The 23,681-nt window shown below is 41.6% G+C and overlaps 1 protein-coding gene and 1 long non-coding RNA gene across 2 annotated transcripts in view; one reads left to right on the top strand and one right to left on the bottom strand.

The window, feature by feature from the left end:
* The window catches only part of COL8A1 (collagen type VIII alpha 1 chain), a 119,860-nt gene that overhangs the window by 28,218 nt on the left and 67,961 nt on the right, over positions 1–23,681 (bottom strand). The window contains exon 2 of the mRNA XM_007061620.4: positions 16,268–16,393. The gene's annotated coding sequence lies outside the window, so the exon portion shown is untranslated. The remainder of the gene's footprint in view (positions 1–16,267; positions 16,394–23,681) is intronic.
* Positions 1–23,681, top strand: part of LOC122464156 — an 81,082-nt gene that overhangs the window by 18,248 nt on the left and 39,153 nt on the right. The window lies entirely within an intron of this gene.

The raw sequence follows: 23,681 nt of genomic DNA, 5'->3' as shown, positions 1-23,681 counted from the left end.
CTGTGGTACTTTCTTGAACACTCTAGCAGTGATGAGTTAAACAATGGATTAACCACTCTAGCTTCCTGGATCTAGCAAGATACAGGCCTGGCTGTGGAGACCACTGAAGGATACTCCAGGGCACAAGGCCTGATGAGTGTCTCAGAACAGCTGCTGAATGTGAAATACTAACCTATGAGCAAACTGTGCTATCGCACATGGAAGCAGAAGGCCACAGTGATTTTGAGCCTTTAGCTCATAAATGATGAATTAAGGATGAATTAAGGGACTGTTAGTGCCTCCAGAGACCTGTCTTAGGTAGGCACTAGGTCATGCTAGGAACTATATGATGGCAGCAACTGCAGCAGGAAGTATACAAGGAACCTATGAGGACTGCAATGTGCTTCCTGGGGATATAAATCTTGATTAAAATGTGGAATACTTACTTTACAATTCAAAGGTGTATTTGAAGGCAAACTGATATGTGTTGATCAGAAGGCTATTAACAGAGTGCAAGGGAGCACTGTGCCAACTGAGGACGTACAGAGTGAAGGAAGAGTCAGTCTCTGTGTCGTTGCTTCACCAGGGTGTTTCACCTCTGGGACTAACCAGTGCAGTGTAACGTTAACTGACGGAGTAGGTAAACACCCTTCAAAACTATTAATGCACCACAAGATCCTTGCCAGCACAGAGCCTAACTTCTGGTGCAAGGAGCTATGAAAACAGACCAGTGCAGATGGAAAACGGGACCGTGTCTGTACAATAGCTCTTGGGTTGTTCACTTTTCCATCAAATATTGGTAAAATGTCGTCTGGTTTTCAATTATCCTATATTTCTATTTCTCCTGCCCCACCAGGTACGCTTCCCGAACTAAAAAAAAAGTTTGTAGCACTGCACCCCATATTCTTAAGTGATGTTATGATATGATTATGGCATAATTTTGAGGTATTTTATGCAAGATGGGTCATGCGAGATCATAGGAAAGGTTATGATTTACTGAATATGATTATCCTATTTGTATGTCTGTATCATTTTTGTATCTGAAGTTAGGAACATTGACTATGTATCTGTATGACAAATCTGTTTTACACCTGGGGAACACCCATTAGGCAAGAGGCTCTCAGTCTAGATGGCTGGTTGGGAAGGGCCCATTCAAGTTAATGAACCATTAGGGAGAACAACAGTCCTTAAAAGGAGTTTATTGTGCACGGGGGGAGGGAGCTTCCTGAGAGCACTACAAACAGCCTCTGACTCATGGCTGCTGTGACACTTCAGGGACATGTGACCAGGTCACCTGGTGCTGGACTCCATCTTGGGATACCAGTGTTTTTCGACTGAATGGTGTGGGAACTAAGCTTTGAAACAAAGGGTTCCCATCATATGCAAAGGCTATATAAGGCAGGGGAATGAAGAACCATGATGTTGTCACTGACACCCCACCCAAAGAGATTCCTGGAAACACCTGAGAAACAAAGACTGAAGTGGGGGAAGTGCTGGGCTCAAGCTAAAGTGCTGGGCTTTAGCCTGTGAATGGAACACCTGGGGTTCCAAAACTGTAAGCTAGTGCAGTTTACCCCTTAAAAATCTGCAACCTGCTTGCATCATCATTTAGGGTAAGGATCTTCTATACATCTCCAATCTGTTTAGTATATTAAGTTTAGATTGCATTTTTGTTTGCTACATAATCTGCTTTGATCTGTTTGCTATCCCTTCACTTAAAATCTATCTTTTGTTTAAGCTTTTTTCCTTTATCTAAACCAGTGTGTGTGGGAGTCATAACTGGGGGCAGAAAGCTATTGTCTATTCCTCTCCACATTGAGGGAGGAGACAGATTTCATGAGTTTATGCTGTAAAGTTCACTGTGCAGTGCAGGATGGTATAATTTTGGATTTACACCCCGCGGGGGGATGTGTGCCTGAGCAGCTTGAAGCCTTCCCATGCAGAACTGATCATAGCATCTGCATGTAACTGCAGCTGGGTGTGTCCCTATCTGTATGTGTGATGGAGGGGGCGTGAGAGCTTGTCACAGCAATACAGTGTAAAGGGAGTCCAGGCTGGTGGGTCAGGCAGGCTCAGTGGTACCTCAGTTCCAGGTGGCACCCCAGGGGGAACCCATCACAGTGTTAAGTGATAAGACTGAACAGATGGATTTCCACATGCAAGTACAAGAGATATGTCAGTCACACCAGTAATGCAATGAAAAACATTGCAGGCAATTTGAGATTAATTTTTCTACTTCTCTGTTCTAGACTATTGTGCATAACTAAGAACGCAGTTGAGGAGGTACAATGTCAGCTGGAACTTTTATTTGATGTTTCTTCTTAGTCAGGGTGCCTGATCTCCTGCATACCTCTCCTGCTCCAAATAGAGTTTAGGCAAGTTGTATATGGTCAGACTTACCTCCTTCCTGGGGCTTGGGCTATTGATAACTCAGGCTGAGGATTATATTCTGTTTTTATTATCTGAGTGTTCTCCTAAATCTGAATGACTTGCCTGCAAGACCTTTCTGTCTCTAGTTCCTTCTGCTCTGGTTACACCCACCTCTCCTACATCCTGCTACAAGTAGGCAAAATTTTAGGAGCTTTGTCTAGGGCTCAAATTCTTGCTTAACAGGGAAGGACAACAGATGAGCCATACTATCCAATTACAGGACTTCACAGTCAAAGGCTCATGGGGCCTGTAATTCCCTGAGAATGAAGTCATGCTTCTCCTTGAGGCTTTGGGAAAGGGATGGCAGGGCAGCCTCTCTTCCTAAGACCATGAAAATTGGGTCAGTATTAAACCCACTTTGCAACTCCCTAGGGAAAGAGATATTGTGGGCTTCTCAACAGATATATTGTCCGATATATTGCAGGGCCTACATAGCAGTACTTTTAGGTGCTTGCTTTTATCTGTTGTGAGGAAAGAGTGGTCAGGGTACTAGCCTAAGACTTAGGAAACCTAGATTCACCTCTTGATGACTTTTTGCACAAGCCACTTTCTCTCTGCCTCAGTTCTCCATCTGAAAAATGGGGATAATAGCACTGTCCTATCTCAGAGGGGAGCTGAGGATAAACATGTTACAGATTGTGAGGTGCACCGATACTATGGTTGTAGGGGCCATACAAGTACTAAGGTATCTAATCCATCTTCTCTATCTTTACCATGCTCCTGACCATGGAGATTGTTTTTGTTTTTTATTAAGGCTGCAATTTAGTCACAGAAGTCATGGAATCAATGACTTCCAAAGACCTCCGTGACTTCAGCCAGCACTAGCTGGGAGCTGCAGGGTCCCCTACTGTCTGCAGAGGCTGGAAGGCGCAGTGCCACCATGGATGGCAGGGGGGAGCCCCGCAGCTTCCCGCCACCACTCCAGGCCACCTCGGGCGGCAGTGGGGACCCAGCAGCAAGAAGGACCTCCACTGCTCCCATCCACCATGGGCGGCAGGGGGGATCCCCGCAGCTTGGAGCCACCAGCGGAGGGTGATCCTGGAACTCCCAGACCCCCACCCCCCTCCCCCCCCCGGCCAATTGCTCAGGCTACCCATTTTGTCATGGGTGCTTTTAGGAAAAATCAAGGACCAATCACAGGCTTTTGTGAACTTGGCCGTGACTTTACTAAAAATACCCATGACAAAAACTTAGCCTTGATTATTATACAGAGAAGGGAAACTGGTGTGAGTCATAAACACCTCAAAATGCCATTATGTTCCCTCTCTTAGATTTCTCTGTTAACTGTAGTTGAGACCTTCCATAGATAACAGTCCCCATGAACTTCCAGCCTTTTAAGCAAAAACACACACTGAGCAAAAACTAATCAATCTTGTTGACTCAACATTTTCACTCCGGTTTATGAAAACACAAGAGACTGAAATACGTTTGCTAGGAAGATGAGCACTTCAGACAAACCATATTTATGAAGCCTGAAAGGGAATGAGAACTGTAAATTCCCCCATCCAGGTTGTCTAAATAAAATCAAATGGATCTGATATTGGATCTGTTTTTTCTCGTGCTAGGTACTGTTATTACTCTACTACTTAGATTTGGTCTCTCTGTGTAGATTGTAATATCTAAAACCATGTGCTTGCATCATTTATTCCATTTTATTCAGATACTTCATTCATTCAAATAAGAAACTGGTGTCCACTATGGTAATTGGATACTATATTACTTCCTCTGTTCTTGGTGCTAGGGCTGACAGAAAGCTACTCTATCAACTTAATTTAAACTCCAGTATAATCACTCTCCCACCCCTTTAATAACAATACTGCTTCATACTCCCCATGACAGTTTGGCTTCCACTCTAGGACACTGAAAAGATGGAATAGTACTTCACAACTAATGAGATGCATTTCTTTGTCCTGACATTACAGCTAATCCGGAATTGGATCAGTATTGTGTGTTTTGGAGCAACCTCAACTTGGCTTAGCTTTGAAAGGCTTGTATAAGACACCTCTTTAACTCCAATTTAAAAACCGCCAGAACAACTTCTTGTCCTTTTTCAATAGAAATGTGCCAATCAGTATCTTTTTTTTTTTTTTTTTTCCTTCCCTTCTTTCTTTCCAGAAATGGTCAATTCCTAGAAAAATGTGCAGTTCTCTTAGAAGAAAAAAATTAAAGTAGTAATAGTGAAATTTCACCAGGATCTCAACTCCTATAAGTCAGTCAGAAAACAGCTATAGAGTCTGATTCTTGAGTGGTATAAATTAAAAGAAACTCTATTGATGTCAATGGAACTCTGTCTGTAAAAACTGGTAGGAACATAAGAATGGCCGGACTGTGTCAGACCAATGGTCCATGCAGACCAGTATCCTGTCTTCCAACAGTGGCCAGTGCCAGATGCCCTGTTCTGTTCATTCCCTCCGAAGCAATTATCGAGTGATCCATTCAGTCCAGTACCAGCTTCTGGTGGTCAGAGGCCTAGGGACAACCAGAGCATGTGGTTGCATCCCTGACTATCTTGGATGATAGATATTGATGTACCTATCATCTGCAAACCTATCCACTCTTTTTTTTTTTTTTTTTTTTTTTTTTCTGAACCTCATTCTACTTTTAACCTTCACAACATCCCCTGGCAAATGATTTCAATGAGTTGACTGTGTGGCGTGTGAAGAAATACTTCCTTATGTTTGTTTTTAAACCTGCTGCTTATTAATTCCATCCGGTGACCCTTAATTCTTGCGTTCTGTGAAATAACACTTCCCTATTCACTTTCTCCACACCATTCACAATTTTCTAGACATGTATCATATCCCCCCTTAGTCACCTCTTTTCTAAGACCAAGTCTCAGCCCACGTCTACACTACAAACTTATGTCGGTATAACTGTCACTCAAGGGTGTGGAAAATCCATACCCCCGAGCGACACAGTTATACCGCCCTAACTCTCTGCAGAGAATGCTATGTCGACAGGAGAGCTTCTCCCGTCAACATAGCTACTGCCTCTTGTGAAGGTGGAGTTCCTGTGCCAATGGGAGAAGCTCTTCTGTCAGCATAGATGGTGTTTTCACTAAGCACTACAGCCATGCAGCTGCACCAGTGCCGCTGCTGCACTGTAAGTGTAGACAAGCCCACAGTCTTTTAATCTCTCCTCATGTGGCAGCTGTTCCATACCCCTAATAACTTTTGTTGCCTTTCTCTGTACCTTTTTCCAATTCTAATATCTTTTTTTTGAGTGGGTGTCAAGAACGGCATGCAGTATTCAAGATGTGGGTGCACAATGGATTTATACAGTGGCACTATATTTTCTGTTTTATTATCTAGCCCTTTCCTAACGGTTCTTAATGGTGTAACTGAAAGGATGATCAAGCCCATTGTTTGAAGTTATCTAGCCCATCCTACTGTACTTTTTTTTTTTTTTTTTTTTTAGTGTGTTGGCCAGTCTGGATTTAAATGTTTCAAGGGATGAGGCTTCCATCACAACTCAGATTGGTCTGGCTGGAATTATTCCACTGTTCCTTGAAAAATGTGTGAAATGGTCTTTGGGGGGAGTGAGTTTAAAAATAAAGTTTAACACCAAAGAGCCTGTACAAGTGCAAAAAGAAAAGGAGGACTTGTGGCACCTTAGAGACTAACCAATTTATTTGAGCATAAGCTTTTGTGAGCCAAGCTGTACTCCTTTTCTTTTTGCGAATACAGACTAACACAGCTGTTACTCTGAAACCTGTACAAGTGCACAGGCTCAAGTGCAATTCTGCTGTGGAAAAGGGTGGGAGATGGGATTTGGCGACAATGCGCAGGGAGGCCACATATTTTGCACACACTGACATTCTGCTGCAAGTGGGTTTGCTTCACTCCAGCATGTAGGAAGCTGGAGAATGTATTGCAGCAGCCAGAGAGACAATGTTATTTCTTTCCTCTCCATGCCTGGCCACTCTCTGTAAGGGCAGGGGAGGGCAGACTCCTGGGTTACAGGGCTTTGAGGCTGCTGAATTGGCTGTGGATTAGCTGTGCTGCCACTCTGTGGTTTGGGAAAGGATTCCTTCCACCCACAGGGATCCGTAACAAGGGCTGTGCACTGGTTCTAGTCTTTGGCCCTACATGATTAACAATTTGATAGCACTACTAGGTGAAGCAACTGCTAAAATGCACAAAAATCCTCCCCCTGGTAACAATGGAATAGAAATCTATAAGGAAACCCTTTTTTATTCCTGTAGACAAGTGATTCTTTGAATGGACTGAACAGAGACCTTGGGGTTTATGGCTTATTTCCACAACCCACTAACTCTCTCTTTGTCATGACTGCAGGGTTGTTAATGGACCATTCCACCTTGAATGGTCCCATAATATGTGCTAACTACTTATGCTAAACAATCTGTTCCATCTTGCATTTTTGCTGTGATGGCAGGAGTCCTTTCTTGGGCCTAAAGAAGAGCTGCTGTATGTAAACTGGAAAGCTTGTCTCTCACCAACAGAAGTTGGTTCAATCAAAGATATTACCCTCACCCACTGTGTCTGTTTTGAATGGTTCTAATTTAAACACAGTTCACTGGATGGTAACAAAGTCACATGCTGCTTTGTACCTAATCTCACAGGAAATGCTCTGTGCTGGGCAGTTCAGGGACAAACCGCTACATTCGTCACCATTATTTATGTCTCACTTATTTGGAGTTTTATTAGCTTTCCTGCTGCAGTCGTGTGTTTTTTTTTTTTTTTTTTTTTTGGACAGACAAGTTTTAAAAGTCAAATACAATCTTTTAATTTTGCAGATGCAAATGAGGTCCTACAGCCATCTTAACTGTTGGAGCGAATCTACAGCTGGGAGAGTTCATGTCCGCACTTGTAAACCCTGCCCCCCCGGGTCCATTTTCAGTACAATTTAAAAATCAGGCCCATTGAATTGCAAATATTGTGGAAGTTTATTTGGAAATGTTGATTATCTCCGCATTTATTTAAAATGCGGAAGATATTGCGGGAAGATGGTGGCAGATTCAAATTTATATGGAGTGATTTTTTTTTTTTAAATCAAGATTAGGAAAAAAATTATTCTCTTGGGATTGCTGTTGGAAGAGGGGGGAGGGATAGCTCAGTGGTTTGAGCATTGGCCTGCTAAACCCAGGGTTGTGAGTTCAATCCTTGAGGGGGCCATTTAGGGATCTGGGGCAAAAATTGGGGATTGGTCCTGTTTTGAGCAGGGGGTTGGACTAGATGACCTCCTGAGGTCCCTTCCAACCCTGATATTCTATGAAATACACAAGAGGTTAACTGAACTAGCCACTAGGTGGCACCAGTGATCCATTCAAATACACCAATGTCAGATTTTTTAACATGGGAAATATTTTATAACTAGGTATGGCAAGTGTATTGGTGATACTAATTTTCTTCCTAACGTTTGTTGGGGCACAATTGTATCATGAGAGATTGTGGGAGCCAGAAGCAGTAACTCCCCTGATAACAAGATAGTTATATCCTGAAAGCTTAGCATCCTCTTGACAGCAGAAATCTTTGACTCTGAATAAGGTTTAAGAAACAAATATTTCAGTCTGCTACGTAGTTTGTTGCAGACATTTTTATCTGTGGAAGTGAACAGAGAAGGCCCCACTGGACTTCTGCATTAACAATGCTCCTTTCTTCCTTTTCTTTCTTTTTTTTTTCCAGTTTCATTTATTTTTAACATCTGTTCTATTTTGCCTGAACAAAATAGTGAGCAAGGCATAATTTTTTTCAGAAGTGGTCATGTTTCAATCATGTTGGAAATCAAAATTCAAGACCTTAGTTGCTGTGAGCCACTGTTGCTCAGCGCATGGTCTAACCCACCCATCTTTTTCTGCTTCTTGCTAGAGAGAGATCAAAGCCCAACCTGTGAAACTTAACCCTTTCAAATTTAGGGCAGAAGGGGTGAATTGAAATCTGTCAATCCAGTTCTCTATTCACATTGAGTCACGCCTCAGAAGAGCATTTGTCCTTATAAGATTTAAATCTCCCAGTGATGGAAAGCTTGAGACTTTTGGTTTTGTTGAGTCTGAGCCCTGATATGACCTCACATACTGTAAGGGGAGCGTACACGCTCCCTACTCTCTCCTACCTTGGTAAAGTTACACACTATCCTGATCTCAGAGATGTTCTGCTCCATAACATGTATTTTAGTTCAGATTATTCAGCTGTTAAACCTAGAGGCAAGGGCCTCCCTATCCAGCCAAAGAGAGAGGAGAAAGGGGAAATAACAGGAAAAGGGACAGTTAAGACAGGGCTACCTGGAGGGAGTTTGTCTTATCTGTACAGAGCATTAATGAGTAAGTGGGCAGCTAAATACCATCGTCTAGGGCTAGCCCAAGCAGACACTTGGTCCTAGGTGCAGTGAGGAAGAGCAGGGGGAGAGAGTCAAGTGCCAAAGAAGTCACAATGGGATTATTTTTCCTGATTATTTAGCCCACACAGGGCTTTTTTTCGGTTTACCAGTCCTTTTGACAACCGGATGATTGTACCTCCCCGAAGTGCAGCACGACCCAGTTCTTGGACTATTTTGATCCCAGTTTATTCCTGACGAGAAATTTTTGGAGGGTCTGGATAGACTCTTTTGTTCCTTGGAGCAAGAACCCCAAACTAAGAAGAAGAAGCTGCTGCTGCTGTGGTAGTCCCATTCCTCTGAGCAACCATAGCTGGGCAGTCACCATCCTGCCTGGCACAATTTGAACACAAACCTGAGCCAGACTTAATCCTGATACAGACCCAAATGTCTCTGTCTCTCTAATTAATGCCTGGTACTCTGGACTGAGACTGTTGCGGAAATCTGTCCAATGAGGGTTGGGAGTTGGTAAGCATTGGTGGAATAAATGGAATGAGGGCATCTAGAAACCATGACATGTAATTTAAAAATAGCTTCTACAGCTTCCCTTTGCTTTCTCCATCCTTTTGGCAGTTCTAATGCCTGGGGCTGGAGTGAATTGGAGCAATAAATCTTCTCACTGGTCTGTGTTTACCTAAAGCCAAAGCAAGACAAGGGGATGTGCTATGGATGAAGAGTAACCAAATCAGAAAAATAGAGAGATTTAGTTTTTCGTCATGAGAACTTCTTTAAACATACTCCATTTTCCCTCTGTTTCAATTTCCCTGACATTAGAGCAGTAGCACACAAATACACAGCCCCTCCCTCTGCCTGAGCACTAAGGGCCAGATTTTCAAAGGAATGTAGAAACCTAAAGCTGCAGATAGGTGCCTCCTGGGATTTTCAAAAGCACCATTGGGAGTTAGGTGCCTCCTGGGATTTTTATACGTGCCTAAGTCTTTAGGCACTTGAATAAATTTGAAAATCTGGCCTTACGTGTAATGGTGACAGTCTACATCATGCTATAACTGTATGCCCACTGTATGAAAATATGTGAGAATAGAAACATGAAGGGCAAAGCCCTTCATGTGATTAAATGACCCCCCTCCACACACACAAAGATTCAGCTTGCACCAGGCACCTACAATCTTATCTTTATTATTTGCTTAGTAAAAACCTGGGAGGCATCTGAGTGTTGCAACTCAGTTCCAGGGCAAGCCCATCCTCAGACATGGCTTATCTGGAGGTATCTTATTGTTGCCTCTGGGACTACTGCTTCAGTGGTCCTGAAATAATGTATCCAGCAGCACTATATTTCATAATTCCTAAGAGGACAAAGACTGTCCGAGGAAATTCTGAAGATATATCCCTTGTTCCATTTGGTGAAAATCTGGTAGATTCCAAAAGCAAAAAATAGCTCGCTGTCCATATTTTATGAAGCAGAGCTAAACCACTCCTAGAGGAGGCGGTGAAATAACCTGAAGCGAGGAGAATGAGCCCCACAGGAGACAAGAGAATCTCCTCACTTCAGTTCAAATGGTGTGTGGCAGGAATATCATATACAAGTATTTGACATTTTAGCAGGGCTAGTCATTAGAGGAGGCAAGAGAAATATTACCTGTGGGCAGTGAACATTTTGGTACCCTCCCCACACCTGCTGTAAGTGCAGTACTGTGTTTACAGCAGTAAAAGTGAAGGCAGCTTGCATTAACTGAAATAGGGCAAACCCCGTTTGTATAATCATGCTTTATCCTATGGAGTACCCTCAAGTAAGTTTTGCGTGCCAAACTCAGATTTTTCTCGTGTTCTTTTAGACTGAGTAGAGCTGCTAAGTTTAGGAAACTGTGTCTATGTAGCTTCCTTACATTCTTAATTTGTATAGAGAACAAAGACGCAACACCAAGAATGCCTGCATTCCTGGTCACCTTTCACTGCAGAATGTGAACTTGCTCACTAAACTCAAGGTATATTTAGGCTTCATTATACAGGCTTCAAGCTAGTCACTCTCTTCTTTCCCTTTCTAGATCATTACTTATTAGTGACCGCTTCCCAAACACAATGAAGGGTGGGAGAACTTGTCTGAGTAAATTCCAAAATCTCTTCCAGCTTTTTCAGGCTCGAAATTGTAACCTGCACATTGAGCTTTTTCAAAAATAGCTGTCACGCAGGCAAGGTGGCATGAGTTATACCAGCAGTACCTCTTATGTAACATACTGTATATGGCAGTACTCTAATGGAATTGTCCAAAACATGTGGTGAAATCCTACAGTTATTTCTCAGTTAAAACTTGATTGATTTCAGCATCTCTATCCAGCATTCATTCTCTCATGTTAAATCACTAAAAAGGATGCTGAAGAGAACCTGTTGAAGTCAATGGGAGTTTCAGCTAGATAAAGAAAGCAGGGTTTGGTTTAGTGGTAACACTATTATGAATTGTGATTCTTAGTGTAGAATATGGCAGGGTTTCCTTTCCTCTTGTTTAAAGGATACAAATCTTTAAATGTATGCTTGTCATTTTAGAATTTTCAAAGCAGCTACGTTGTATTTGTGAGTTTAGTGCTCAGAAAGTTTAGCCCTGTGTAAGAAATATTGTGGCTGCATGTCAATTCAATATCTGAATAGGTTCAAATACTAATATCGGTATCCGTATAAGTTGCGTATCTCTTGTTTAAGTGCTTCTGTAATTTTAGTCAGTTGGCAAACACTGACGATGTTCTCAGCACTGTATAAGACACAGGTATTACGACAGTTTCTGTCTCTGAAAGCTTACCGTCTGGAAAACAGGAACAGAAAGATAAGATTTCCTAGGAGACTCAGATGCATAGCAAATATATTTATCTGTAACAGATACACTATGATCTCACCAAAAGCTCTTTCATAAGGAATAATTGGTTGGATACATTTAAGTGAATTATGGGCTTTGGGGAGAAGAAGTTGCACTTAAAGCGTTATCCTTCCTTGGTCATTGTACTGCATATGCTTTTTCCATAGCTTCTAACTCCTAATTGCACCTCTGTTTTCTCTATGTTCTGCTGTTACTGAATGACCTGTTAACAAACCATACACTTCAGAGTACCCAGAACCTACAGTGACCAGGTGTTTTGGTTTTCAACCAGAACACCCAGTTGAAAAGGGATCCTGGCAGCTCTGGTCAGCACCCCTGACTGGACCATTGATTGATTGTCGGGTTGGCGCCGCCGCACAGTGGAGCTGGCCGGCTCCCTCCCAGTCTCCGTGCCATGCGGCTCCCAGGAAGCAGTCACCATATTCCTCCAGCTCCAGCTCCTATGCGTAGGGGCAGCCAGGGGGCTCTACATGCTGCTCCTGCCCCAAGCAGTGCCCCTGGAGCTTCCATTGGCCAATTCAAGCTGTGGGAGTGGTGCCTGCATACAGGGTAGAACACAGAGCCAGCTGGCCGCGCATCTGCATAGGAGCTGAAGGAAGACATGGTGGCTGCTTCCCAGGAGCCGCATGGCATGGTGGCTGCTTGAGGTAAGTGCTGGCCAGAGCCTGCATGCCTGACCCCCTCCTGGGCCCCAAACCCCTGCCCCAGCCCTGATCCCCCTCCTGCTCTCCAATCCCCTCGGTCCTAGCACCCTCCTACACTCCTCCTCCTCCTCCTCTTCCCCCCCCCCCCCCAGCCTGGAGCCCCCTCCTGCATCACAAACCCCTCAGCCCTGGCGCCACCCCAGAGCTCTCACCCCCTCCTACACCCCAGTCCCCTTAGCGAGCGGGGGAGGGGTGGGGGCTAAAATCCTAAGTAATTTAGCTGGGGGTATCAGTGGCCTCCTGTCAGGGCACTGAGGAAAAACCGAGTCACTGCAAGGCCACTATTCCATTGTATTGACTGCAAAAGCCTCTGTACCTGTCTCAATGTGGGGAGAAGTAGAGGATTCTTGGAGCAGTAGGTCCCTCCAGACCTTCCTTCCTTCCCTCCCCATGACCGTCCTCTTTGTGAGAGCAGCAGGCAGACATAGAACCTCCCCAAATCCCACCAACCCCCTGCCTTCTTCCCTTGGCAGTATAACTGCACTGCTCCACTGTCACGGGGTGTTTTGCTTCTGCAAAGGGTGAAGAAGAGGATTTGTCCCTGTGACTTGCGTCCCATCTACTGCACACTCATGAGGTACCTTTGTATCCTCACCAAGTGGTAGCAGAGTCTGTTTTGTGCCTTTTCCATTTGCATCTGTTTTAAATGTGTTTGGGTGACCAAGGGGGAAAAAAAACACATTGTGATTATTCACAATAACCTCTGCATTGGCTGAGGAAGGAAACACGTTCACCAATGAGAAAAGGGGACTGTATTTCTAAACTATTTCACAGCACTGCTTGAATTGAGGGGGGAAAGAGACCATTTATTCCCCCCTCCTACTCAACTTTTTTCTTTTTCTAATTCCTCTTTAATTTTCTTCCAACTAGTACCAGTGAGAGGAGTATAAGGCTGGGATTTTCAAGAGGGACTAAAGGAGTTAGGTCCCAACTCCTATATAAAGTCAATGGGAGTCGGATATCTGGGATAAATTGTTCAGTACTTAAGTGATTTAGGAATCTGTCTCTTTCAAAAGTGACTAAGTCCCATTGAATGTCATGTAGCACGAGTTGATCTTAACACAGGACCAGAGCCTGAAGGAGAAAGACAGAAAAGACAGCGCAAACTAAACTTCATGAGGGTGTTGGCAAAGAAGCCGGATTTGAACGGAGACAAGGTGACGAGTATAACAGAGGGGACTGAATTGGTGAAACCTGTATGCTAAGGGGCCACAGAGGGGAGTTCCTTTGAAAAAGAAACCGACAGGAGGCCATAAGGATACATAAATTGCAATTGCCCTACTCTCCACTTAAACATCTCATTCTGGGCAGGTAAATTAAACCAGTTTAAGACCCCCAGAAACTTACAGCTACTTTCCCCATCGTCCATAGCATATCTGCATTTGACCCAATATATTTTCCCTCTACTTTGTGGATTAAATTTAGAGAATGTCTGGGAAGCTAAATTTATTCATCCTGGCCATTTTTCGGATTGCCCTCCCCCAACCATTTCAATGGCCTTTTTCAAATATTTTAATTAAAAAATGTTATTAAAATAGTGCATCCGTCCACTTAGTGACAGCTGAGTAGGGCTAACACCATAGTAGAATAAAGCATAGGTAATTTGAAACAAGTGAGATGCACGCATAATTGCATTTTAAAATACTTTATTACTTAAAGAACCTAAATCTCCTAGTCTAGAAATTACTTTCAGGTGATTGATATTCTTATGTCAAGCATTTAAAACTGTCATCAAACAATATTTTGATATCCCCAAGGGTTTCTTCTGAGCATCCTTTTCCTGTTTTGCATTTAAAATGACATACTAAAATAAGTGCTGGCGATTAAGGAAGATTCATATGTTATATTTTGTATTTTATAAAGGCAACCCAGCAGAACTGTTTGGGGGGATATTTAGTTACAGGAAACCCACTTGCTGAGTCACCCCCTACCCCTTTTCAGTTGAAACAATTAAAATGTTGGTTTTGGTTGGAGCTCAGAAATTCTATTGGATCCAAATTCCTTTCAAACATCTTCACCAGCTGATACCCAAGCTTGAAAATTTTCAAGACTGCCTATGAAGATAGCGCTAGGGCTTTATTTCAGGCTCTATATCTATATCTAAATATCCTTGAATTCTGGCCAGGTTTCTATCAAGATCTGAACTTTATAGCTTAGGTGTATTTCTGTGCACTGGAACAGGTCAGAAAAAGGGGGGAAATGGTAGTTTTCATAATTTTTCACTAAAATTTTGAAAATGTACAATGCTATTCTACTTTATGTACACGTTTCTGAAAAGAGAAGGCATTAATTTTGATCTTCTTAACACAGTGCTGTAGATAAAGCATTAGACTGGAGTCACAATAGCTGAGTTCTGTTCCCAGCTTTGCCATTGACTTGTTGAGACATTGAACAAGTCATTTAAACTCTGTGTTTCACCCTCCCTTTCTGTAAAATGGGGATAATGATGCTTACTCATCTTTGCAAAGCATGTTGAAATTTATTGATGAAAAGAACTATGTGCTAATTATTCTTATTTGTAGCTGTCTGATGAAATATTCAGTAGTTCTTATATAACCAGTTTTAAGAATAACACAGTAGCATCCCTATGGAAAACTCCTATGAAATTGGCTAGAAAATAACCTGTCTTTATACTATTTTAACCAACCTCTCTCTAGAAATGTATAGCTAGGTAATAAGAGCCCAATCCAATTCCTACTGGTGGATCTTTTCATTGGCTTTGACTATATTTTGGATCAAGGTTTGAAAGGCCTAATAAATTCAATACGAGGTTTCAAACGTTCTGTAGAAAGGATCTCATTGTCTATTAAATTTTTGGGGTTGGATCCTTCAGTTGCACCAAGCTCACAAAGCTGTGAGAAAGATCTACCTTTCTGTTTCTCCCCCCCCCCCCCCGCCCTTTTAGGGCCAGGTAGGACATAGGGCCACTAAGTTACACTGAGTGGGACGGTCAGTGGGGACAGCTCCATTGACTGAGGATTGCACAACACTTTGGCCCTGCCTCTGTATCTGAGGAGGTGGAACAGGTGCAAAAAGTGTGTGTGTCTCTAACCAAGGCTGAGGACATAGCTCTATATGTTTTTAGAGTTATTTTTATAGTAAGCTGTTGGTTTCATCCCAATTAAATTCTATTGGACCTTTTTCTATAAAAGATCAAAACAATCAAATGTGCTTTTTCCTTCTCTTATAGTGAAACATCTGAGGTATTTACATGATTCATTCTCAACAAATGGATTTTTTAAAATTAAATAAAATAATAATGTATCTTATTAGGCAACAATGATTTTTAGTTCCAAAAGTCACATTTGAGAATACATAATAGTCATGACTGTGGATACTATGAGCTAATGTCTACTTGTAAGAAACTTTTCCATTGAAGCTCAAAATGATGTTTACCATCTACTTGCTGTTACTCAGAGATATTCAACATTAGAGTGACGCTGCTGTGTGATTTTTATACACCGACTCTCACACACAGTATGGATATCATAAGTATATAATAATCATGATTCACTAGATTCTAAAGAGCCCTCAGTCAGCCCAAGAGAAAATTACTGTGCATGCTACCCCTCTCAATAGAAAAAAATCCTTTCCCAATGAAGTCCGTAACTGATCCCTCCCTAACCCGAGAAAATATTAACAGAATCCTTTAAACAAGCAGGAGAAAATGCAAAATGTTACAGAAAAGTCTAACAGTTACACGAAGAGCTACAAATTATATTTTTTTTTCTCACTTTGAATTTAGGAGATTTCCCCAATGGGGTATTTTCTTTAATTCTTTGAAAAAATCATACTGAGATTGAGTGCAAAGAAGTTTTGTAGTGGAGAAATTTCTACTTGAAATTCAAACAGCATATGGCAAACACTTGAGTAACTTAGCAAGTCCTGTGGAAGACCCAAGTGATTATTTTATGACTGCTTGAGTCTTTAACCAATTGTGTTCAGGCTTAGTCATTGTGGATAGGTCATTTGGAGTGTCAAAACTGGGTATACTTACATTTAGATTTTTGGGAAAGGGCAGTACAGTGGATCAAAGGCACTTGTGGTTCACCTTCAGAGGCCTGGATTCTGTGTCTGCTTTAGGTCAGTGGAGTAAGATATTTTGTTGATTCCAAATCCGCACCTACAAAAAGTTAGTTGTATTTTAAAACATCAGGTTAGAATTTAGACCATAAATAAAGATACGGGCACTCTCAATAACAAATAACATAAAGTATTATCCTTTTTGCACAGACATCAAGAAACATTGACCAAGATTTTCAAATCCAAGTGGCTAAGAAACAGATGGCAATATTCCATTATGTTCTTTACCTCAATAAAAGCACATGACTCTTGTGTGTGCACTGTGCTTGGAAAAGACACTGGTTCTTCAGAGGCTTTGATCTCTGTGTGATATGCTTGGCACCTTGCTGGACTGAACTCTTAAGTATGAGGATGCTGGACATTCAGGCAACAAGAGAATGCTAGTATTTAACCACTGAGCTCTCCTTTAATAAAACTGAGCATGCACTGCTTCTTTTTCAGAATGCAAAAGAATTTAAGCCTGTTTTAAGGTAATGGCTTATTGTAATTAGTTTTAAGACAAAAATTAATGACAGTAGGTCATTGCCTCTGAAAGTCCCCCATTAACAGTGGCAAAACACTATCGCTCTTGAATTGGATTTTGTGAATTTCTCACAAAAGCTGAGTTACCTGAAAGCTTAGATGTCCATACTGTTGAGTGATGTGTTAGGGGTTTGACCCAAAATCCCCGGAAGTCAATTAAGAGAATCCATCAACTTCAGTGAACTTTGACTCAACCTGTGGATTCAGGCTCAGTCCTGCAAATTACTGAGCACTGACTTCAATGAAACTGCAGATGCATAAGTGCTTTGCTAGATCAAGGTCAGAGAGGTCAGCACCTTGCAGGACTGAGGTCTTAAAAAGATTACAATAATGATAATTAATAATCTCTTCTTTAGCAGCTCAATTTCCATATTCCAGTTAGAGGAGGGCAAGAAACTGATTTTTCCATCCCTCAAAAGCATTTGAGATATTGAAAAATTTTCCTCTCCCAAATCAGATGAAAAGTTAAAATCTGAATTTTTCGGCAACTGAAAATCAAAAAATATTTTTGGTTTGGGTCAATCAAAACATTTCATTTTGTTAATCTTGGAACGTTTAATTTCAATTTTGATCTTCTTTAACTATTTTTAGTCTAAATTTACTAAAATTTCAAAACAAAAAATCATCTTGACATTAGAAACAAATTTTACATTTAGAACATTTCAAAACCGGTCATTTTTGATAATTTTAAAACTTGTTCTCAATATTATTTTGATGCAGGAGATTCATCAAACTGACCCTGTTTCATTAACAGTTTTGGTTTTGATGAATCAGCAGGGGATTTTTTTGGTTTAAAAAAAAAAAACAGCTGAAAAATTCCCTAGCAGCTCTTATTACAATAAGTAAATGTTTGGTAAATTAGAAAAGTAAACAAATAATACTCTGCTTCCCACGGATGGTTCATTTTCTAGCCCAATTCCAGCAGAACATTAAGGCTGGCTGCCATGAAACCACATGAAAGGAAATGGAAAACCCTTCTTCCAAGTCTCTAATGTTCCTGGCCCATCTTTACGTTGTCAAGAGTCATGAATTTGTTTTAAAATCTGAGTACTAGGAGATTCTATAGAACCAATAATATACTAAAGCTGAGCACTTTTCAAAATATATTTCTTATTTTGTCTCCTTTTTAGCTATAGCACATTACTAGCTATGCAAACACAAATAAAGCAGGGGAGTAAACTCCAGGGAAGGAGAGGAGTTGCTTAAGTTAAGGGCCAGTGTTGGTACAAGAACAAATGGATATAAACTGGCTCTCAACAAGTTTAGATTTGAAATTAAATGAAGGTTCCTAACCATCAAAGGAGTGACGTTCTGGAACAGACTTCTAAGGAGAACAATGGGGGCAAAAAACTTAGCTTGATAAATTTATGGAGGGAATGATCAGATGAGACTGCCTACAATGGCATGGGCGCATCTGCGACTGCTAGCAGCAAATATCTCCAACAGCCAGAGATGAGACACTAGGTGGGCAGGCCTCTGAGTTACTACAGTGAATACTTCCCCCCCTTTCTGGCTGGTGGGTCTTACTGACATGTTCAGGGTCTAACTGATCACTATATTTGGGGTTGGGAATGAAGTTTCCCTCAGGTCAGGTTGGCAGAGACCCTGGTTTTTTGTTTCGTTTTGGTTTTTTTTTCCCTTCCTCTGCAGTGTGGGCATGGGTTGCTTGCTAGTTTGCATAGAGTAAATGGTGGATTCTCTGAAACTTGAAGTCTTTAAATCATTATTTGAGGGCTTCAGAAACTCAGCCAGAAGTTAGGGATCTATTACAGGAGTAGGTGGGTAAGGGTCTGTGGCCTGCAATGTGCAAGAGGTCAGACGAGATGGTCACGATGGTTCCTTCTGATCTTAAAGTCTATGGGGAGATACAAATGAAAACCAATATCTTAAAGCATCCCTAAATATATGAAGGTTTTGGGAGTGGGCAGAAAGACAAAACCCATTCCCAATTTTATATTTTAAAACAGAAAATAACTTGACTTCCTTTTAACTCAAACTTTTTCCAGCCCACTTGAAATATATTTATCCCGTTACAGTTATCTATCTATCTAATCAGGGTTATCTGTTTAATCTATTTTAGTATAGGCAGAGCTGGTAGCAATTGCTTTTGTTAAGGTTGCCTAATACTTCCCATTATAACACCCTGTTTTCAACTGCTTATAATTTTGCCAAACTTTAATCTTTCTGACTGAAATACGCCATTCCAGGTGTCTGCCTCAGACTGATTTTGTTTTTTGAAAGTTTCAGCAAAAATGGTTCATTCTTTCCTGAGAATGAGATTTCTTTTTGTTGAGAGTCTCTAGCATCTTGGTGTTTGGAACAAGAGTTTGAAATGGGGCAAGGGGGACTGTCCTGATGTCAAGAATGTGCTTTTATTTTATCCCTGTGAAAATGCACCCAGATTTGGCCAAGTTATAAGCCTCTGAAAATCACAGGTTGCACATGCTCAGGAGAGACTCATTAGAGTTTGTCAAATAACTTCTTATAAGATTCCATCTGTACTAAGCATGTTCCAGCCTAGGATGGCAGGGACTGAGCAGGACTTTCCATGCAATTATTCCTTCCTGTGTCTGGCACCTAGTCTCAGGAACAGAGAGCAGGGAGTCTGTCATAAGAACATAAGAATGGTCACACTGGGTCAGACCAAAGGTCCATCTAGCTCAGTATCCTGTCTTCTGACAGTGGCCTGCGCCAGATGCTTCAAAGGGAATGAACAGAACAATTATCAAATGATCTATCCCATCATCCATTCCCAGCATCTGGCAGTCAGAGACTTAGGGACAACTGTCTCTCCTGTGTTCTCAATGCATCTCCTGCTGGCACGCAGGGGATGGAGCCAGAGAATGGGAGGGGGAGCTTGATAGAAGAGGGGTATTGAAGCCAGAGGACACAGGGAGGGGCTGGACAGGAGTGTGTGTGTGTGGGCGGGGGGGGGGAAGGGTCAGGATGGGGACAGGATCAGAAGTGCCTATAACCACTCCCCTCCAGAACCTGGAATCAAACCCAGAATTCTGAGTCTCTGAATTTCTATGTTCATAAACTGAGGGGTGGTAACTTTTTGTAAATGCTGAGTTTTTTAAATGGATCCTATTGTATATGACCATATACCATAACGAGTAACTTAACCTAGAAGCTAGACACAAAATGTACTAATCTGTGACAGTGAGTCAAACAAACAGACAATGAGACTTCTAGTCTGTGCAGACTCCAAGATATAGAAAAAGCTTCAGTTTAGTATCCAAACTTTTGGGCACTTACCCAAAGTAATCTGAACCTCCTTTTTGGGTTATCACATTGTTGAGGATCTACGGCAAGTGGGACAATTTACCAGACATAGAACAGTGCCTGTTCTTCCCTCCCCCATTCAAGTAATAATGTTTATCATCCAAAATCAGAACAAGTTAATATGCAGAAAAGAGTAATAGAAAACTCCCCCAGCCTGGGGTTCAATGGTGTATGTAGAACCTGACTTTCCGAAAGGCATTCTCCTCTTTCTGGCCGAGAATCTCAGCTGCACCCAGCTTCAACAGCTGAGAGTGGGGATGACAAGGGAGCCAGCTGCTGCTTCTTGATTCTGGGGCTAGTTCTATGCCAGTCCCATAGCTGGTTAGAGCAGCCCAGCTCTACTTTATTGTGACTGACTATGGCTCTCCCAAGGGGCCATCTTCCAAGCAGCTATTGCCAGAGCATGATCCCCAACCCCTGACACACCCTCTGTGCTAGGGGTTGCATAGGAGTTGACTGGGGAATCTCCAGCTGGAGATACATGGCTGCTTTCCTGCCTCTTTGTGTCACCTGAGCTGAGCAAAGGGTTAGATTGCTTGTGTGTGAGAGAGAGAGGGTCAGCTTTCAGCAGATAACTTATTGCCTTTCCCCCTCAGCACTTGTGCAGCTATGATTGCATTGCTCAATATACATTGCTACTGTGTTGAAAGTTTTTTCTAAGTGTTCTTTGAAAAATATGCACAGAAAGTTAACATTTAATAGGAGATTAAACTAGTGCATGAAGAGATGTGACAAGACGTTACAAACGCCTGTGGCACGCATAAATCCTAAAGGAATAGCTGTGCTAAGAGTAATATACTGGTACTATCAGGTTATCTGTGTTTAAAAGCTTTCTACTGTACTTTCTTAAAAGTGGAGGGAGAGAATATGGAAGAGAAGATTGTAGAGGGCAGAATCCCCCATTCCATCCCTATGCCAAGAGGCAGCAGAGATGAAAGGAGCTTGAAAAAGGGGCTCAACAGACATCCATTGCCTCTTGCAAACAGAACAAAGATGAGAAAAGTAAAGTCATATTTTAAATGGACAGAATACAGTATAAACAACGAGGAGTCCTTGTGGCACCTTAAAGATTAACACATTTATTTGGGCATAAGCTTTTGTGGGATATAACCCACTTCATCAGATACATGTCGTTGTTTTTGCTGATACAGACTAACACAGCTACCACTCTGAAACCTGTCCGAATACAGTATGTGTATTTCAAATAGCCAAGGGAAGAAAGTAACACAAAAGCCAGTGTCACACCCCTTTATCCCACTCAAGGGATAGAAGATAAAATAATGTACAGTACTTGGGTACTTAATGTGTTTCATCCCTTGAGTAGGATAAAGGGATGCGAATTGGCACCAGTTCTGTCTCATTTCTGGGTCTTGAAGATGCATCTTCTGCTCCCTGATTGCCATTTGCCTCTCAGCCTTATATCCTGCCAAGTAGGCTTCCTCATATGAACAGCTGAGATACTCAATCCTTTGTAGAGTGAATCTATGCTCATTCATTGTTTTGAGCTCCAAAGTTCAGCTCGGGATCTAACCTTGCCCACAGTTTGCAGGGGTTTGGGTCTGGGGTTTGGTTCAGCCTTTCAGAAAGGTGAAAGCCAGTCACAAATTCATATCCAAACTTTCCCAACCAAATGACCTGCTCCTGCCCCCAATCCAAACTTCCACTGATTTCTCTGAGTAGGCCCAGGCCCAAAATTCATGGGTGTTTGGAGCTTTCTAGTTTGAGCCATTCTCTAATTATATTAAGTATCATGTCTATATGCATAGATGTAGGAATCAGTTTCAGGACAAAGACATCCTTCCATTTAATTTAATTATAATGTTTCAATTTTAAAAAGTTAAAGTTTATTTATAATATGAGAAAAAGCTTGTGAGGGTTTCTACTATAACAGAGCTAGACCAATAATGCCAATGACTTTGTCAGCTGCAGCTCATGACAACAGGATGAAGGCTGTCCTGGGTGATTTGGAAAAGAGCATGCAGAGTAGGCAGAGGGCTTGGTCTTAGGGGACAGAACCTTGAGGTGATTCCTCTCTGGTGGACACAAGGAGAAATAGTCATGTGATGTGCGGGGAATAAAAGGGCTTCTGGAGAAGAAACATAAGTACAAGACTACCTGTTTGCACTGTTTCATCTACTAGGTCTATATCTGTAGGTATGTTTTATGTAGATGTGTAACTGGAGAAATGAGGTAATCCTGGTTTTGTTTTGTTTTTTTTTTTTGTACTGCACCTTTAATCACTGCTATCTCTCTGCCTGCTGCAAGTGGTAGCTGGGTGAGGCAGCTGATATTTTGTGTTTTCAGTTTGAATTCTGAAAGTCAGAGTAGGTCACTAGCCTCTCTCTCTCTCTCATGGAAGACAGTATGACCCCGATTCAGCTAACCACTCAAATATTTGTTTTACTGTACTGCATATGATTGAATCCCGGTTAAGCACATGCTTAAGTGCTTTCACTGAATCAAGCCATCTACATCTTTGTTTCTTTAACCTGAAATAGAAGTAATCTAGATTGAAATACTGTTCTCTCTTTTGTGGGGCAAAATAGGGCCAAATGCAGTCGGGTGCTTACATAGCAACCCTCCCATTGACTTCAGCGGGGACTTTTTTCTGAATAAGAACTACTGAGGAATATAAGACTGAGTGTGAAGAAAAGCGGGAGGAAGGTGTGTATATACAGCCACATTTTTACAAAATCTTCCATATGGTGCCACTTTTGAAACTGCACCACAAAATGTATACATCATAGAACTGGTATTTGCACTTTCAACTGTAATTTTTAGTGCTGGTAATAAGCGCATATAAATTGAACATTATTTTTAAAGGGTTTGTAATATTTAAGGGTGAGAATACACATCATTTGCTCTTGTTTGCAAATCACATTCCTTTTTCGGTGTCTTTGCTTCCTTTGCAACCTCTGAATTCCTTCCCCCATCATAGAAACACACAAAATTTTATGTAACTACAAAAACAACGAGGAGTCCTTGTGGCACTTTGGAGACTAACAAATTCTTTGGGGCACAAACTTTCGTGGGCTATAACCCACTTCAACAGATGCATGAAAGCTTATGCCGAAATAAATTTGTTAGTCTCTAAGGTGCCCCAAGGACGTCTCGTTGTTTCTGCTGATACAGACTAACATGGCTACCACTCTGAAACCTGTTTTATGTAACCGTGAAGCTTTCCTCTAGATGCACACCAAATTCTAGGAGAAGAACACTAGAATTGCTTATGACCGATAAGTCACATTACTGTTTTGTTTTGTTTAAACCATGAGAGAAATGAGACGTGGGGTAGAAATCGGTGCAGCTCAAGATCCTTAGTGCTTCATGATCCAAAAACATAAGCATCTATCCAGGTGCAAAACCCTCACTTTATTTTTTTTTTAAAAAAAGTGTGAAATCAATATAAAGAGGTTTGTACTGAATTTGCAAATGCTGGCAGCATGCAATATTGCAATTATTGTCAAGACTTTGAGATACTGGAACCAGAACCAGGAGTTTAAACAACACAGAGGGAAAGG

Source organism: Chelonia mydas, chromosome 1, assembly GCF_015237465.2.
Source record: "Chelonia mydas isolate rCheMyd1 chromosome 1, rCheMyd1.pri.v2, whole genome shotgun sequence".
Classification (NCBI taxonomy): Eukaryota; Metazoa; Chordata; order Testudines; family Cheloniidae; genus Chelonia; species Chelonia mydas.
Note: the sequence above shows the minus strand (reverse complement) of the source record. Positions and strands in the feature narration are given on the sequence as shown.